At 45.5% G+C, this 18,630-nt stretch overlaps 1 protein-coding gene across 1 annotated transcript in view; it reads right to left on the bottom strand.

The window, feature by feature from the left end:
- Window positions 1-18,630, bottom strand: part of LOC311232987 (1,4-alpha-glucan-branching enzyme-like) — a 576,273-nt gene that overhangs the window by 342,781 nt on the left and 214,862 nt on the right.

Below are 18,630 nucleotides of genomic sequence, written 5' to 3'. Positions count from 1 at the left end.
CTCGATCAATATTTTATTAATGCTCAATATGGAAAGGGTAACATCGAGTTTTAAACTACATGAGATTTCGTTGCTCTTGCTTTTCATTTGACGCGTCAGCGCTCCTTTTAAGCTTACTTAACACGACCATAATGTCTGTGCCTGGTCACATATAAGACTTATATAAGCCTTATACACTATGTGTGTGTGTGTGCGTGCTTGTGTGTGTGTGTGTGTGTGTGTGTGTGTGTGTGTGTGTGTGTGTGTGTGTGTGTGTGTGTGTGTGTGTGTGTGTGTGTGTGTGCGCTGAACAGGTGGCCAGGAGTGGAATATTAATACAGTCTATCCACTAGATATATCCACGTGATTAGCTTTAGTTCTTATTTATTTATCCACTGTCATTTTCAGTGTTGGTGTAGTGTTTTTATTTATTTTCGGACATCACAATGCCTCTTGAGGCATGACTGTACATGGAAAGCTTAATTTTGTATCATACAAATTGTCATATTTATTATTATTATGATTCATTAATTTCAAGGATGCCTGTAGAGTTGACATGAATGCAATCACCATGATTCCTCCCAAATAAAGCCCTTAACTCATTCAGCGCCATACCCGAGTATAGTCGGGTTATCTCGCCAACCGTTGAGCGCCAGAAACCAGAGTATAATCGGGTTTTGATCCTTTGATCTTTTCCTTTGATCCCCGTTATATACGGTCAGCCGGAGCCCTCTAGGTGTCTCTGATTCATCTGCCTACGTTGGAATTGCAATGATGATCGAACCTCACCAGGTGGCAGTATCGCCTACCTTACAGGACCTAAACCAAGCTTTTTGTAACGATCGCATTTTCGGGGTAAGACTACACCCCCCCCCCCCCCCCGACTTGATGATTTTGTGAAGGCACATATGTACATGGTATATACCTTTAATTTGGGGCTTCAGGCGATCAACCAGAACGATTTGGGCTTATTGCATATAACGTGTAATATCTCGCGATCTATGGAAAAATACTGGATTATTTTGGAAATGGGGCGATGTTTAGCATGTAGCGTGTAACAAACAACAGTGTGTAGAAATTAGCTGATTAGTCAGTAATGGACTATGAACAATGCCTGTAAAATGAGCCATACTATTGTCTCCATAGCTATAATACAGAACACACGATGGGTCTGCAAACATCGCTAAAATGGTCAATAACGCTGGTGCTAGCCAGTACAGATGGGGAAAGTCTGTGGGAGTCAAATAGTTAAGAACATGGCACACACCAGTCTGTCCGACTTACAACTGCTCTTCAGCGCTCCTAAATCCTGCTCATAGTTAAGACCGAATCCAGGAGAAGGGACCGTTCGTGAATCCCAAAATCGTCCCCAAAATGTCTTAAATGGAGCTAGGACAAAACGAAATCTGATATTTTGTCTTAAATCTGTTGGTGAATGAGACCCAATGATGTTATCTTTCTTATCTGGACAATGAAGTTATCTTTCTTATCTGGACAATGAAGTTATCTTTCTTATCTGGACAATGAAGTGGAAGACAAGGTAACGCTGTGCTGGACGGCAGGTAGACAGAAATGATCACTGGCTCACATGACAGTGAGCAGCAGTGTTATGGACACGTATATCAGAGTGCAAAACTTATATATCTCTTTAAGGTCAAATTTCTACCGATGTGCACACAGGTACAGACACACACACACACACACACACAATATAATTTGATGTATTGAAGAAAGGTAGTGAATTATGTAATGTGTGTATGTGTGTGTAGTGTACAGTATAGACCTGCTCATAGTCCTAGAGAGTTTTCACATAGTTAGCCGCCTACACCTGCAAAATGCCTTAGGATCAAAAGCACACTGCACCTTCCAAATCCCCCCTTGACCTATCTCTCTCTCTGGGTTCATCTCTCCTAGGTTCTCTTACTTATTTATGAAATCCTCCAGCGTAGGCTTCACGAATGAACGTTGACCTTGAACGTGCCTTGGACGCACTCAAGAAAATCCAATACACATTTCAGAGATGTTCTGTACTGAGTAAATGGGAGATGTTTTTGGCTCAAAGAAGCGGTGGCGACTTGAGGCAAAGTACAGAGTGTACTGGGCTAAAGGATAATTTTGTACCTCAGACGAAGAACCACATAACTTCAAGAATTTCAGAGGATAATGTTTTAAAACTTTTGCTATCTACAGACAGTGAGTTAACAGCGTTGTGTTCATTCAAGCATAGAGGTTAGATAGAGGGAAGCGGTAGGAATGAATAGCAGGCGATGTCCTCACTGAAAACTCAACCCATGTCATTCAAAATGAATAGGAGGTGATGCCCTCACTGAGAACTCAACACAAGTCATTAAAAATGTATAGCAGGCAATGTCCTCACAGAAAACCCAATGTCACATATTCATGTCACTAACAAAACTGACATGTGCTGAATAGCAACCAACTGCTTACATATCAGGAATGTCAATTTCAATATTGTAAATCAAATATTTTTTTATTTTGATGTCAAAACTAGCCAAATCGAGCTTACCCTCCTTGTCTGTACATTGTGAAAAAAGGATAAATACGTTATCAATATGTACCCTGTTGTGAAGGATCAGATTAAACCGAATATATATATTTATTTATGGATATATAATTAATAGTATTTGTATATCGTTTGATATCCCTTGTATATTCCTTGTACATATACACTGAATATCCCTTTGGTCTACTAACAGCCCATAATAGTTTCATTCTCTCATTGGACAAGAACTTGGCGCCAGCAGCCAAGCCCCTTGGTTCAAGTTCAATCGTGCCGACGAACATGTCGTTACTAGCCCGGTTCCGCGTAGGAATACGTCTGGCGAAATACGAATGGTACTATTTGTTCACAGCGCATATATATATGGCGCAAGTAAAGTAGAACTTTCTTTTAGTCCCTTAGCCCTTAGTTCTTTACCCTCCAACCTAGTGGCAAGACGTTAAGCCTCACCCACGATACACGTGTGGTGCAGTATGGTCAACTTGGCCTCAGAATGGCATTGAGACATCGTGTGGATTAATAGTTGAATTGTCATAGTTTGGCACTATACCGTCGAGTGGGACGTATTTCTATTAAGTTAATAATAGTCTATTATGTATGGTGCATCATTCGGTTAGAGTTATAAAGTGAGCAGTACCCCCATCGTTTCCTCGCGTTATCTAGAGTCTTAACCAGGCTGGGCAGACCACGTGTGGTGCTTTCATCCGAGGAGTTCTGGGCTAGGACGAGTGGACCTGCACATTGGATTACCTTACCCGGACGACGGCGAGCCCTACACGGCTTGGATTATCTACTTGATTTGGGTGCTTTGATTATGCCATGGATAACAGCCAACACTGGTGAGTGTTGGAACTACCCCCCGAGAGGAGTCCAGGTGAGACGGCGCTCTACCCCGAGTGAGGTCGCCTCACGTCTCTTCGTTGTGGACCGGCAGCTACCGTCTACAAGAGGGCCCAACTGTATTCATCTGTGGACCAAGGTTCTGTGGGCACCGTGTTCAGCACTCTGAATTCTCCCAAGAAATCGTTGGCCAGATGGGATATCGCCGGCGGCTCTCCTAACCCCCCCCCCCCCCCCCCTACTGACTTACAACCAGCAAGACCCCCCTTTAGTATATCCAGCTATAATCATTAAGTACCATCGCTATAGTTCCCTAAAGAACCAGGTTGTATACTTGCTTCCTGCGTAACCAGAGATTGGACATTCAATGTTGATTTGCCTACGAATACTAATTTGCCTTACAAGTGCATTCAAATCATAAATGTCATTAAGTGAACGTTGTATATACCCTTTGCTATATATTAAATATTCGACTTATACATTTGTGTGGACTTGGTTTCATGGTGGGAAAGTGTTCATCATATCTATATCATGTACTGTGTGGCCAGTAGTTAAAGTACATAAAGCGGTAGTGGTTTAATGATACCATACTTATCAATACAGTCAGGGAATTGTACCCCTCAGTTACAATTGGTCCTTCGAGCCGGAGGGTAACTAGTGTAATATTAATATAGTGTTATTAATATTGAAATGGCCTATGATGAACACTCCACGAAACGGTCCTCCTAACGTAGAACGCCCGCGGCGCAGACGACAGACACCTCAGTACTTAGAGGATTACGCTGTCAGTCAACTACCTAGCCTTCTACAAACGGTAAACGCGGTAAAAGTAGAAAGTAAAATTATGTCTGACCTTAACGACCAGGTTACCCCGACCACAGAGGCCCTAGTGGGTTCTAATGTAACTGACCAAGCTCACGGTGGGGACCAGGAGGGAGCTGACATGCCTTTACCCCCCGCCAATACCGAAGAAGTAGTCCCCGACCAGCCCCGGGAGGAAGACAACCCTACAGAGAGAGAACTCTGCACGGAAGAAGAGGAGGAGAGCGCCGAGGAAATAGAGCTCCAGGACTCCCCAACGAGTACCGCCAGGAGCGGCTCACCTCTACAACCGTCTTCCCCCAGCGAAGCGGAGAGGATGCTATCACAGGCGTTCCTCGTCAGCCTGACAGCCTCTACCGAACGCGATCGACTCCAGGGTGAACGCGATCGGCTTCAGGGTGAACGCGATCGACTCCAGACACAGCAACGGAGCGAAGAAGAGCGCATACGCCTGGAGATGAGACGCCTTCAGACGGAAGAGAATATGGCAAGAGACCGAGCAGACACCCAGCGTGCCGCTGCCGGTGCCCAAAGAGAAGCAGAGCGCGACCTCGCTCTCATCCAGCGCGAAACCGAGCGCGACAGACTACAAGCCGAGCGAGACAAGCTACAAGCACAACTAATGGAGCAGCTGATCCTCAAGGCAACACCCTCTCCCTCCGCCAGGGGTTCAAGGAACTCGTCGAGACAACAGTCAAGGGCAGCGTCTCCTAACCGAGCAAGCGACCCTGAACTTGACCAACAGACCAAGCCTATACCCCCCGCAGACCCCCTTCCCCGACCGGACCAAGCGAGACCCAGCTACAAGGAAGGAGCAGCATACACTGCGGAGAAGCTAAATAAACGACTACAGGATCTAGAGGACCTGATAGAAGAAGAAGAGGGAGAGGAGGAGAACCAAGCCCGACGACAGCACAGTACTCCACCGGACCAGGAGGTCCAGTACAGCCCAGGCTATACCCCCGCGGCGCTGCGCTACAGACCCCCGACTCTATTCACGGGTGAGCACGACGCACAACCAGCCCCGAGGAATAGCACCTGGACCAGCGGGCCATGGTACCCTGCCGGTACCAGCCCACAGAGAGGCGCAAGAGGAGACTCGCCTAGGAGGCCTCTCCCCCAACGCTCGCCGATGTATCAGCCATCCACGGCGTCATACATTGCCACACCGACCATCCCAGACTTCACCCATGAGAATCGGGCACAGTACACGGAGCTCCGAATGTGCTTAGAGACAATGATGGTGGATGTCGTTGATGAACGTCACAAGTATGCAATATTACTGAAGCACCTGAAAGTACCCCGAGCGCACAATATAGCGCTAGCCTATGCCACCTCTACGACCCCATACACCGCGGCTCTAGTAGCGCTGGACCAGAGATATGGACGTATATGGGATTACGTAATCCAAGAGATAAGGCATATTGACCGCCTACCCCCAGCAACAGACAATCGCTCATTAGACGACCTGTCTATAAAAGTGCAGTCCCTGGTAGGGATGCTGGGAGCGCAACGAGAAAAGGGTATGCACGAGCTATACGCCAACTCTAACGTCGAGAGGATTTTAGAGAAGCTGCCACCCGCCAGACAAGAGCGCTTTAGGCGGCAGAGAGACCACCGTGATCCTAACGGTCCCGAACCATCCCTCCTCGATCTAGCCGACTTCCTGGCGAGAGAAGTCAGCAGCTTACGACTGGATACGTTCGTGCGGAGCACACCAAGCTCCAGAGAGGGACCCAGGAGAATAAACGATGGAAGAAGATCGGTGACTGTCATGCACCAATCAGAATCAGTACCGAGCAGTAAGAACCACAGTACCCCCTCGAGAAAAGAGAAGTGGAAGATGGTGTGCCCGTACTGCGAAAAGGAACACTGGCTGTCACAATGTGACCTGTTCACAAAGATGAATGCAGAAGAAGTGAGTCAATGGATAAAGTCCAACAGGCACTGTTACCGATGTGCGCGCAGTCACATGGCAGCCGAGTGCCGCCTAAAGAAGAGGTGCAGTCGGTGTGACGGAGCCCACCTAGATGTCCTACACGACAGTAACAGAAGAAAGCCTGCACCTGCACCATCGAGCAGCACCAAGGCAAGTGTCATGTACATTGACCCCGCCAGCAGCAGCGGCGCCCAAGTGCTCTTAAAGGTAGTCCGTGTAACATTGAGCTACCAAGATAAAGTCATGGACACTTACGCCGTCCTTGATGACGGGTCAGAGAAGACCCTTCTGCTCGCGTCCGCTGCGGCCCAGCTGGGACTGCGGGGGAGCGAGAACCAAATGACGATTCGGACAATAAGAAGAGATTTAAAGACGATAAAAGGCGAGAATGTCTCCTTCACTATCGCAGCAAGCGGGCAGCCAGAGCGACGGTATAGGATTACAAATGCTTTCACCAGCCAAGAAATAGGACTATCACAGTACACCTACCCCATCGCCAAGCTGATGGATAAATATGTGCACCTGCGTCAACTACCTATCCCGCTCATAGACGGCGCCACCCCGACCCTGCTGATAGGCTCCGACCATGCAGACCTCATAGTCCCGATAGACCGGGTCCATACAGGACCCAGAGGCTGTCCTGCAGCAGTCGAGACCCGCCTAGGATGGACACTACAAGGCCCCCTCGCTAAATCTCTTAACCGAACAGCAGCCACTAGCTGCCTCCACTCCAGAGTGACAGAGGAAGACACCACTCTCCTGCAGCATGTCGAGAGGCTATGGACACTAGAGACAATGCCCTTTAAGAACGAAAAGAAAGACATTCGTTCTAAAGAAGACATTTACGCCATAAACCTCCTCGAGCAAGGGACAAAGAGAGTCACAGTCGGCGGAGTGATGAGATACGCAACTCCACTCCTGAGGCGAGAGGGAATGCCCACCTTTCACGCCACGAAAGAAGCTACGGAGCGGTATCTATTGAACACAGAGCGGCGCCTAGCCAAAGACCCCGCTCAAGAGAGTGTGTACCGCGCTGAGATTGAGAAGCTAATCACAGCGAGACACGTAATGAAGATTGACATTAAAGAGGCCGATCAGACGACCGAATCATGGTACGTGCCGCACCACAAGGTCCACCACAACGGCAAGGATCGCATTGTGTTTAACTGCAGCTACCAGATCGGATCCCAAAATCTGAATAAAGAGCTCGTGCCCGGCCCCACACTCGGCCCCTCTCTACTAGGCGTGCTACTACGCTTCCGCCAGGACAAGGTGGCTATCAGCGGGGATATCAAAGGGATGTTCCTGCAGGTGAGACTAGTGGAGGAGGACAAGCCCCTGCTGCGGTTCCTATGGAGAGAGAGGATCGGAGATGAGCACCCCGCCATCTATCAATGGGAAGTCCTCCCTTTCGGAACTACATGCAGCCCGTGCTGTGCTACATTTGCACTACAGAAACACGTCGCAGAGGACCCAGCAGCAGATGAAGAGGTCCGACACAGTGTGAAGAACAGTTTCTACGTGGACAACTGTTTACAAAGCGTTTCGACTCAAGAAGAAGCCGAGGCTCTCCTACTCAAGCTACGCGCCTCTCTGATCAAAGGCGGCTTTGATCTCAGGCAGTGGGCCAGCAGCGACCCGCACGTATTGCGCAGCCTCTCCCCCGCGGACAAGGCTGCCAGCAGCGAGACCTGGATGGCGACAATCCCAGGAGAAGCCCAAGAAATGACACTAGGACTAGTCTGGCGCTTCAAAACAGACTCGCTCCACTATAGACACAAACCCCTGACCACGGAGCAGGGAAGGTCGACGGCGATACCGACCACCAGACGGAGTGTGTACAGAACACTCGCCAGACAATATGAACCGTTGGGATGTATTCTACCTTACACCACCAGGGCAAAGATGATTGTACGAGCACTATGGGACAAGGACCAGGGCTGGGACGACCCAATACCCGCACCCCTTGCCTCCACATGGAGAGAGTGGGAGACGGAACTCCGCTCACTCCCAGGCGTCAATATACGCCGCAGCTACTTCCCACCCACAGTGAGGCCAGAGACATGCAAGATGGATCTACACGTCTTCAGCGACGCCTCCGAAGTAGCCTATGGATCAGTGGCCTACTTGCGTGCCCAAGAGAAGGGAGGAGAGATACACACCGCCTTCATCCTGGCCCGCTCAAGAATAGCCCCACGAAAGCAACAATCTATCCCGCGTCTAGAGCTCTGCGCAGCCCTAGCAGGAGCGCATCTAGCCACGTTAATCCAACGTGAACTCACAGAACAATCTTGTGGTCAGATTCCACGACAGTACTCACATGGATCAAGTCTGATTCATGCAGATACAAGGTCTTCGTGAGAGTCAGAGTCACAGAGATTCAAGAGTTAACAGAAGCAGCGAGCTGGCGGTATGTGGACACCAAACACAACCCAGCTGACGTCATCACCCGGGGAATGTCCCTAGATGACCTCACCCGTCACAACATCTACAGTGACGGACCAGAGTTCCTCAAGCTCCCGGAAGGAGAGTGGCCTACGCCCACCCCACGGGAGGCGAGTAAAGAGGAGGCTGAGAACAAGAAACCTATGTTCTGTGGACTGAGCACAGTCGCCTCCACAGACCCCAACATAGATGATTGCCTCACCCTACAGAGTGCGCAACTAAAGACATTTCTGTGGCACCACCCAGAGATTCAGCCCACTGCCGACATTTCAGCAGCTGACTACGAAGAAGCAGAACTTCTTCTACTACAACGAGCCCAGAGAGACTCGTTCCCCGACGAGCTAGACTGTCTACAGGGAGGAAAGCCCGTCCCATCAGACAGCAGATTGCTCCACCTGGCACCCGAGAGCGACGCCCATAATCTCATCAGAGTGGGTGGTCGTCTGCGGAGGGCCCCCAATCTACCGGATGACGTTAAGTACCCGATAGTCTTGAACAGCCGACACAAGGTCACGGAGCTGATCATAAAGAAATACGACGAGGATGTACACCACGCAGGAGCAGAGAGAGTCTTCGCGGAGATCAGACGTCGCTATTGGATACTTCAAGGAAGAGAAGCAGTGCGACGCTTCCAGCGAACCTGTCTAGACTGCCGAAAGTGGCGCGCGCAGCCCAGCATACCCCGGATGGCTGACCTACCCCCCTGTCGCCTCCGACTCGGCGACAAGCCATTCCACTCCACAGGCATGGACTGTTTTGGCCCGTTGTATATAAAGAAAGGAAGAGGAACCGAGAAGCGGTGGGGTATTGTATTCAAATGCATGACCACCAGAGCGATACATATCGAACTCCTTCCAACCATGAGCACAGACTCATTCCTTATGGCCTTCCGAAGATTCACATCACGGAAAGGAAAACCGTCTACATTGTTGTCTGATCACGGGACAAACTTCAAAGGCGGAGAAAGAGAGCTGAGAGAGAGCTTCCAAGCTATGGGCCCAGAACTTAAGACCCACCTCGCTCCATCCCAGATTGACTTCCAGTTTAACCCCCCGAACGCACCCCACTTCGGTGGAACCTGGGAACGAGAAGTACGTTCTATAAAGACAGCCCTGTACGCCGTGCTTGGGGCCCAGACGGTAGCGGAAGAAGTCTTAATGACAGTCCTCACGGAGATCGAGGGAGTATTGAACTCCAAGCCCCTCGGCTACGTCTCCAGTGATATAGCAGATGTCGACCCAGTCACCCCCAACACACTCTTGATGGGGCGGCTGGACCCCGCGCTACCCCAGACCATGTACAGGCCTGAAGAAGCGAACGGCCGAAGAATGTGGAGGTACAGTCAAGTACTAGCTGACAAGTTTTGGAACAGCTTTCTACTCCACTACCTACCGTCTCTACAGACCCGCCAGAAGTGGGTAAAAGAGAGAGACAATTTGACAGAAGGAACAGTCGTCATGATTATCGACCAGTCACTACCCAGAGCTATGTGGCCGGCTGGCCGCGTAAGCAAAGTGATCACCGGTGCCGATGGCAAGGTCCGAGCAGCTGAAGTGCTCGTCCAAGGGCGAACTTACACACGACCTGTGGCGAGGCTAATAGAACTGCCCAGACTCCCAGACACTATCGATGACGACCATGACCCCATGACTTTGTGAGTTGACTGACCCTTACAGCGGACCTTGAGTGGTAGACAGTGCGGTCAATCTGTCTCTGCTTAGCTAATTAGGTGGGACTAATTAGGGGGCGGCTGTTGTGAAGGATCAGATTAAACCGAATATATATATTTATTTATGGATATATATTTAATAGTATTTGTATATCGTTTGATATCCCTTGTATATTCCTTGTACATATACACTGAATATCCATTTGGTCTACTAACAGCCCATAATAGTTTCATTCTCTCATTGGACAAGAACTTGGCGCCAGCAGCCAAGCCCCTTGGTTCAAGTTCAATCGTGCCGACGAACATGTCGTTACTAGCCCGGTTCCGCGTAGGAATACGTCTGGCGAAATACGAATGGTACTATTTGTTCACAGCGCATATATATATGGCGCAAGTAAAGTAGAACTTTCTTTTAGTCCCTTAGCCCTTAGTTCTTAGTTCTTTACCCTCCAACCTAGTGGCAAGACGTTAAGCCTCACCCACGATACACGTGTGGTGCAGTATGGTCAACTTGGCCTCAGAATGGCATTGAGACATCGTGTGGATTAATAGTTGAATTGTCATAGTTTGGCACTATACCGTCGAGTGGGACGTATTTCTATTAAGTTAATAATAGTCTATTATGTATGGTGCATCGTTCGGTTAGAGTTATAAAGTGAGCAGTACCCCCATCGTTTCCTCGCGTTATCTAGAGTCTTAACCAGGCTGGGCAGACCACGTGTGGTGCTTTCATCCGAGGAGTTCTGGGCTAGGACGAGTGGACCTGCACATTGGATTACCTTACCCGGACGACGGCGAGCCCTACACGGCTTGGATTATCTACTTGCTTTGGGTGCTTTGATTATGCCATGGATAACAGCCAACACTGGTGAGTGTTGGAACTACCCCCCGAGAGGAGTCCAGGTGAGACGGCGCTCTACCCCGAGTGAGGTCGCCTCACGTCTCTTCGTTGTGGACCGGCAGCTACCGTCTACAAGAGGGCCCAACTGTATTCATCTGTGGACCAAGGTTCTGTGGGCACCGTGTTCAGCACTCTGAATTCTCCCAAGAAATCGTTGGCCAGATGGGATATCGCCGGCGGCTCTCCTAACCCCCCCCCCCCCCCCCCCCCCTACTGACTTACAACCAGCAGGACCCCCCTTTAGTATATCCAGCTATAATCATTAAGTACCATCGCTATAGTTCCCTAAAGAACCAGGTTGTATACTTGCTTCCTGCGTAACCAGAGATTGGACATTCAATGTTGATTTGCCTACGAATACTCATTTGCCTTACAAGTGCATTCAAATCATAAATGTCATTAAGTGAACGTTGTATATACCCTTTGCTATATATTAAATATTCGACTTATACATTTGTGTGGACTTGGTTTCATGGTGGGAAAGTGTTCATCATATCTATATCATGTACTGTGTGGCCAGTAGTTAAAGTACATAAAGCGGTAGTGGTTTAATGATACCATACTTATCAATACAGTCAGGGAATTGTACCCCTCAGTTACATACCCAATATATAAATCAATGACCAATGTCCTATTCGTCTCAGGTTAGAGGTAGAATCTTTAATGTCATCAAACAGTGGCCTCTAGGCAAAAAAGCCCGGTATTGGTACCCCATGGTATTGAAATTTGTTGAAATTTTTAGTAGGGCTGGGACTTTATCGCGTTAATTTTGATTAATTAACTAGAGAAAAAGATGTACGTAAAAAAGAATAATAATAATAAATATGCATTTTATCGCACGTCGTGGCACTTTGCTCTCGTCTGTCGGCTCCGGGCTGCGTTTTCGTGATGAACCAATACATTGTTGGAAAGTTAAATTTGCCGCCTTTCGATCGCCACCCCACTCAACCTATTGCGTGCTTCGGGTCTCGAGTTAGAAGACGAAACATGCGGCAAGTGTCATTTGATAAGCCATTCGGACGAGGAAGTCCTTTGTTTTGACTCAAGAGGCGAAATAAAGGCAGTGGACGGCCATTTTGGATAATCACGCTGAATTATTACGGCACACACATTACAAAAACCTTTGTGAAATACTCATTTTCTGTGGGATTTTTATAAACTTTGGACCTGTATGACTATAAGCCTTCAGGCTATGGAACAGTTATGTTTTCCAGATCCTACCTCTCAGCTGGAACTTAAAAACAGGCATCTGGCAACCACTAAACAGAAATGTGAGTAGGCCTACACACAACTTTTACTTCAGTGTGTTCAAACCTCTGTTACTCTATTTCATTAGCACAAACTTTGGAATCTTACCTTTAAAAAAAGAAAAAGGTCCTTTGTGCTATATATATTATTCCTAAAATTGCTGCACTTTGTTAAACATTGCATTTATCTGACTGTTGGTCTGTGTAGTAGCTAATAAACAAGTTTGTGCTGCTTAACCTCTTAACTCTTTCTATGCCACGCTGGCCAGTAGGTTAGTAGGCCGGCTTTTCGTGACTGTTTTCGCGATAATTCATGATCTTTGCGGAGCTATTTGTATATTCTATATTATAGCTATGGGGAAAATGGTATGGCTCATTTGACAGAAACTATTTGCAGTACAGCATGTAAAAAGGCGTTCATTTCTACACACTGTAGTCAGGGGCGGCGGGGGGGAGGGGCTAGCAGGGTCCTCAGCCCCCTCTGAAAAAACCTTAGCCCCCTCAAAGCCCCCCCTGAGTCCCAGACAAATTTATGTTTTTTTATTTTATTTATATATAAAATAAATGTATAAATAAATGTATGGAATAAAAAATATAATATATGAAGACATCGGACTGACTGATGTAACTAAACTAAATTATTAAATCATATCGACCTGCCATGATGACCTGCCGTTCACCTTTGTGGCACCTGTTGTGTGATTTGATTGGTTGGGTTCGTTGCACGTGATTACATCATTCATTTGCATGCGCACACTTTAAGTTTAACGTTAGCTCTAGCTAGCGCGAGAAGTTTCTAGCTGCAGTACGCCAGCACTGTCTCTACTTAGTAGCACTAGCAGCAGTTATTACAACTTACAACAAGCTTAAGTTAGGTGACATTTATATAATGGACCGCTTTATTATTATTGGAAAAAAGCGAGGGAGTGTGGTCATGGATGATGTTGTTGATGGACTTGGTGGTCGTGGAGATCCACCAACTAATTCCAGCAACGTGGTGGTCGAGAACGTGGAGGACATTGTGTTCGTGTTGCCAGACACGGAAGATAATGAGGAGGACCTGGACGATGAACAACAAGGCCCCGGGCCCGGGGTAACGTCAGTGGCGAGGCCTGCAGTCGCAGAGGGTTCATCTTCGGCCGAAGATGACTCGGATAACGACAATGAGAGTGGAGGGGCCGCCGCCCGGGGGGGAGAACAGGTGGCGGCGTTGGCTCACAGTCGCATACCTGCCGTCATTCGCGGCAAAAGGCCTGGTGGGCCTGTGGATTTAAGCCAAGATCCAGCTGAGGGACCGAGGTGTCCTAAACTAATGTCTTACGCTTACCCGACTCGAAAATTTGGAGTTCAATCGAGGGGGTTTAACAACTCTTGGTTCGAACAATATCCATGGCTGGAATATTCGCTCTCTTCTGATGCTGCATTTTGTTATGCATGTAGACATTTTTTCCACCATGGGCCAGGTCATATTGAAAAGAGTTTCACCCATGCCGGGTGTCGCAACTGGAGAAAAGGAGCAGAGAAATTGGCGCAACACAACACGAAATTGGCGCAACACAACACGAACTGGACGTCAATGCAGTGATCGATCGCTTCGCTGCAAATCACAACAACAGGCGGATCGTTCTCCTGTGACTGGTGGTGAGTACCATGCAGTCTTTGTTGACACACACACGCACGCGCACACACACACACACACACTGGAATGTACGGGCCGCCGTGCCCATTGGCCGCCGTGCCCATTTTAATGTCGGGCCGCTGTGCCCCCACACACACACACACACACAGACACACTGGAATGTAGGGTCTTCTTCTTTCTAGTTTAATGTATAGGGTCGCCGTGCCCAGTTGACTACTGCTCTCATGGTGGCTGTTATCGTGATGAATGAATGGTGCATGTCAGAAATGTAGTCATATTATTATAGGCTATGTTTTCGTTGTCCTTGTGATTTGTCATTATCTGATATATATATATATTTCGTTGCTATGCCCTTTGTAGAAACGAAATCTTAAATATTACACCATTTCTTTGGTTACTTTTCTTTCAAGCGTTGTTTTAAATTCTAATCATACTGACTGAGAGACCTTTTACGCACAAGCGTCAGATTACCACTCCCGATATAATGTCGAGCTTTATTGGGTTATTGGGTGCTTGCATTGGTGTATAACGCTAAACATTTAGTAACATGCATTTTCAATGATGTAGCCTATATTAGCCATTATTTTGTTTGTTGCATTAAAATTCATTAGCACCTGCTATAAACAATTCAGCCCCCCCAAAGCTCCTGCAAGGCCAATTCTCTGGCGCCGCTGCTGACTGTAGTTTGTAGTTTATTACACGCTGAACATCGCCCATTTCCGAAATAATCCAGTCTTTTTCCATAGATCGCGAGATAGGATGCTTTATGTGCAATAATCCCGAATCATTCTGGTTGATTCCCTGAACGCCCAAATACTCCCAAATCAAAGGTATATAACATGTACCCCGAAAATCCGATCGTTAGAAAAAGCCTCGTTTATGACCGGTACAGTAAGCCACTGTGATAAAAAAAAAATCAAATATAACCCTGACTAACCTTACTGTCATGCACTTGTCCTAATAAACTAACCTACACTGTAGCATCCACACTTTGATGAACATTGTTACTCTGATAGAGTTGTGCCCTTCCTGATGACTTGTCGTACAGATCTTGTAAGTCGTTTTGGATAAAAGCGTCAGCTAAATGACTAAATGTAAATGTGATAGTTACATAAACATGTTCCAAGTTCGGTAAAATAGACATAGGGGGTCCTTACCGTAGCCAGAAGGTAATCCAAAAAGAATAATTCGAATGATTCCATCGGCGATCGCGATTACAAGTTTATATGTAATTACACTGGACACTAGGTTTTGCGGCGAGCGGATCTGCTTGTGATTAGGGATGGGTACCGAATTCGGTACGTTTGAGGTACCGAACCGAAACACGTCGGTACTACCGAGTATCGAATCAAGTGAGAAACCGAAAAAAAAATTTAAAAAAAAATAAAAAAAAGAAATTTTATAATTTTTTTTTTTATTTTATAATTATTTTTTTTACTTTTTTTTTCATGTCAACGTTCACACGCACAATATATGCTTACCTAGGATTTGACTTGATTCAACAACAAAGCAGTCGGAGCAATGACGAGCCGAAAACTGTCCAAATTTGAAGTTTGGATTTTTTTTTTTCGACTGAGGTAGGTAAATTAAATTTCTTGAGACTAAAGTACCGAAAAAAGGTACCGTTGGGTACCGGTATCGATTCACAGGTACCGGTATCGGTTCAAATGTGAAAGGTACCCATCCCTACTTGTGATTGCTTTGGAAGAGCTCCTCCCCCACAGAGCCAGTCTCGATGCATTCAATGACAATAATTCTGCCTTCCTATCCGAGTTCAAATGGTAGACGATACTGCCGTCTGGTGATATTCGATCGTCATTGCAGTTCAAGCGTATGTGGCTGTGCCAAAATGATTCAGATCGCTCTGGGCGAGTCTGTAGCGCGGGGATCAAAGGAAAAATATCAAACTATCTAATAACGTATATATATGTGATTGGCATTCAACGCATGGCGAGCAAACACGTATAGGTGGACGGCGCAGATTGAGTTAAGAGGCAGGCAGAAAAGTGGCAATTTCTTTACTTGAACTTGAGGACTGCATAATTTTATTGCAAAGCTTAGCTTTATACTTATTATAGCACATGCATGAGCCTGGTCTCTTTTGAAAGATACAATTCTGACGTTACTAATGCCATAAAGGATAATCACTTTTAGTGCTAATGAAATAGAGTAACAGAGGTTTGAACTTAAGTTGAACTTGAACTTGTGTACTCACATTTATCTTTAGTGGTTGCCATATTCCATTATTCCAGCATATATGAGCTGGAAAACACTGCGGTTCCATAGCCTGAAGTCGTATGTATTACAGGTCCACATTTTATAAAAATCCGTTCAGAAATGAGTGATTGAGAAAGGTTTTAGTAAACCAAACCAAAATCATCCGTGGCCATCCACCTCTGTGTGTTCTGAAGATTGAGTCACAACTCATTTTCACACGTCAACTTTCATCTACTTCCTATTTTCGAGATGCTTCTCATCTATGACACTATGTGTTCCTTTTCATGCCAAGGACCTCCAAGCTGATATTTGAACAGGCCATGCACCCCAGGGGACCCCCAATCTGAGATGAGATTTGTTTGTGCTGGGCGATTTATAAAATGATTTTTTTTGTCTTCCCACGATCATGAAAACAAGATAATCGATATAAAACTATGATTGTGCCACATGCCGTGTTGCTCATTTTGTCTTGTGTTGTAAATGCAGCGCACCCTTCCTTCATAGCGGTGTTTTAACCGCCCCCCCACCCCCCAATAAATAAAAATAATAATAAAAAATTTGCACATTAGTCATTACACACATACTTTTTTTTGGAACTGTACATAGCCATATTTGTTGTTTAAAATGTATAGTATAATATCTACATCCTGATATGCAGTGCACACTTTTAGAACTGTATAGTAATCTTTGTTTTAGTTATCTATTTTATTGTATGCAAAATGTGTTGTATTTTTATCTTATTTTATTATTAAGAATCTAATATCCAAATTGATGCTTCAATACAAAAAATTATTTCTAAATTATATCAAAACCTAATATCAATGAACCCCAACGACTCGCTATACATTAAGTTGAAGTGGGAGGCTGAGCTCCAACAGGAGATCTCACAAGAGGAGTGGTTCGATGTTTGTACTGAAGCACATAAGGTGACTAATTCTAATTCCTGGAGAGAATATAAATGGAAGGTCATTAGTAGGTTTTTCAAGACCCCTTTATTGACTGCTAAAGCAGGTACGACTCCCACAAGCGAATGCTGGAGGGGATGTGGTGAACAAATAGGTAACCATACACACATTTTCTGGACATGCCCAAAACTATGTCACTTCTGGGATGATGTATTCAGGGATGTAAAAAAAAGTATTCGACATGGACATTCCACAAGATTTCAAAACTGCCATCCTCGGAGTCATACCAGAGGGCATTGAGGAAAGGAAAAGTGTGTATCTTCTTCAAATACTGTTAACTGCTGCCAAGAAAATGATCACAATTAATTGGTTAAAACCCAGTCCCCCAACACATAACCAATGGCTAAACAAAGTTAAAGAAATTCAGGACATGGAGAGGATGACTCATCTGATCAGGTTGCAAGGTGAACAGTTCGATAGAAAGTGGGCTTGTATAGAGCGAATAGGGCTATACAGGCAATGTATTACTTATTTTCATCTTATTATTTTCATCTCACTCCCCATTTTATTGTAATTTTATTTTTAAAATGGTTTGAACCACACATGTAGTATATATATTTATTTTTTTAATATTATTATAATTTATTTTAAATTTTTATTTCTGTTAATGTATTTATTTTTTCTCCCCTTCCCCAAGCATAGCTGTCTCTTGATGACACGGTACAGACAGGATGTTGGTTGAGAACTAGTTGTAAGTAGTGCTGTCAGGCGATTACAAAAATGTATCTAATTAATTACAGGATTTGTAATTAATTAATCTAATTAATCACATTTTAATCGCATAACCATTTTATGCCTGATATTCTATATTCTATAATCATATTTCAAATTGCATGTGTCCGGATGGCAGAATTCAGTACTGTATCTACAAAACCTTCTGTTTAATCATCTTCCATCTATTAATTTGCTTAGATTTTTCAGGTCTGGTCAATTTGAGCATGGTGTTATTCAGTCAAAGATTAAAAAAAATTTATTGATATTCTCATTTGGTTCATTACAATTGACTCAAAATAACATTTTCATTCAATCAATCACCGCGCAGATTGATTGATTGAATGAAAATGTTATCAACAGATTGCAGAATGGGTACAATACAGTACGGCTCAATACACACAATTGTTAAGGGGGTGCAGACCAGAGAAAGACTTTCGTCTTGTTTACATCAGGGTCCCCCATTTTCAATTCATAATGAATTGTAAGTAAGGGTGCAACTTGCACCGTGCAATCCATTCTTTGTGGATGTAGCCCACAGTATTTCTGACACTGGGAATACATTCCCTGAGATTCATAGATGTCCCTAGAATCAGATACCAAGAACATGCAAATGGACCATTTAAAAAAAAAAGTCTGTAAATGTGTATTCTACATTCTTAAAATATATATATATTTTTATTTTATTTTTTTTAATTATTTTTTAAACACATATAAACAAACATGACAACACAC

This window comes from Notolepis coatsorum, assembly GCF_963971535.1.
Source record: "Notolepis coatsorum genome assembly, chromosome: 8".
Taxonomy (NCBI): Eukaryota; Metazoa; Chordata; class Actinopteri; order Aulopiformes; family Paralepididae; genus Notolepis; species Notolepis coatsorum.
Note: the sequence above shows the minus strand (reverse complement) of the source record. Positions and strands in the feature narration are given on the sequence as shown.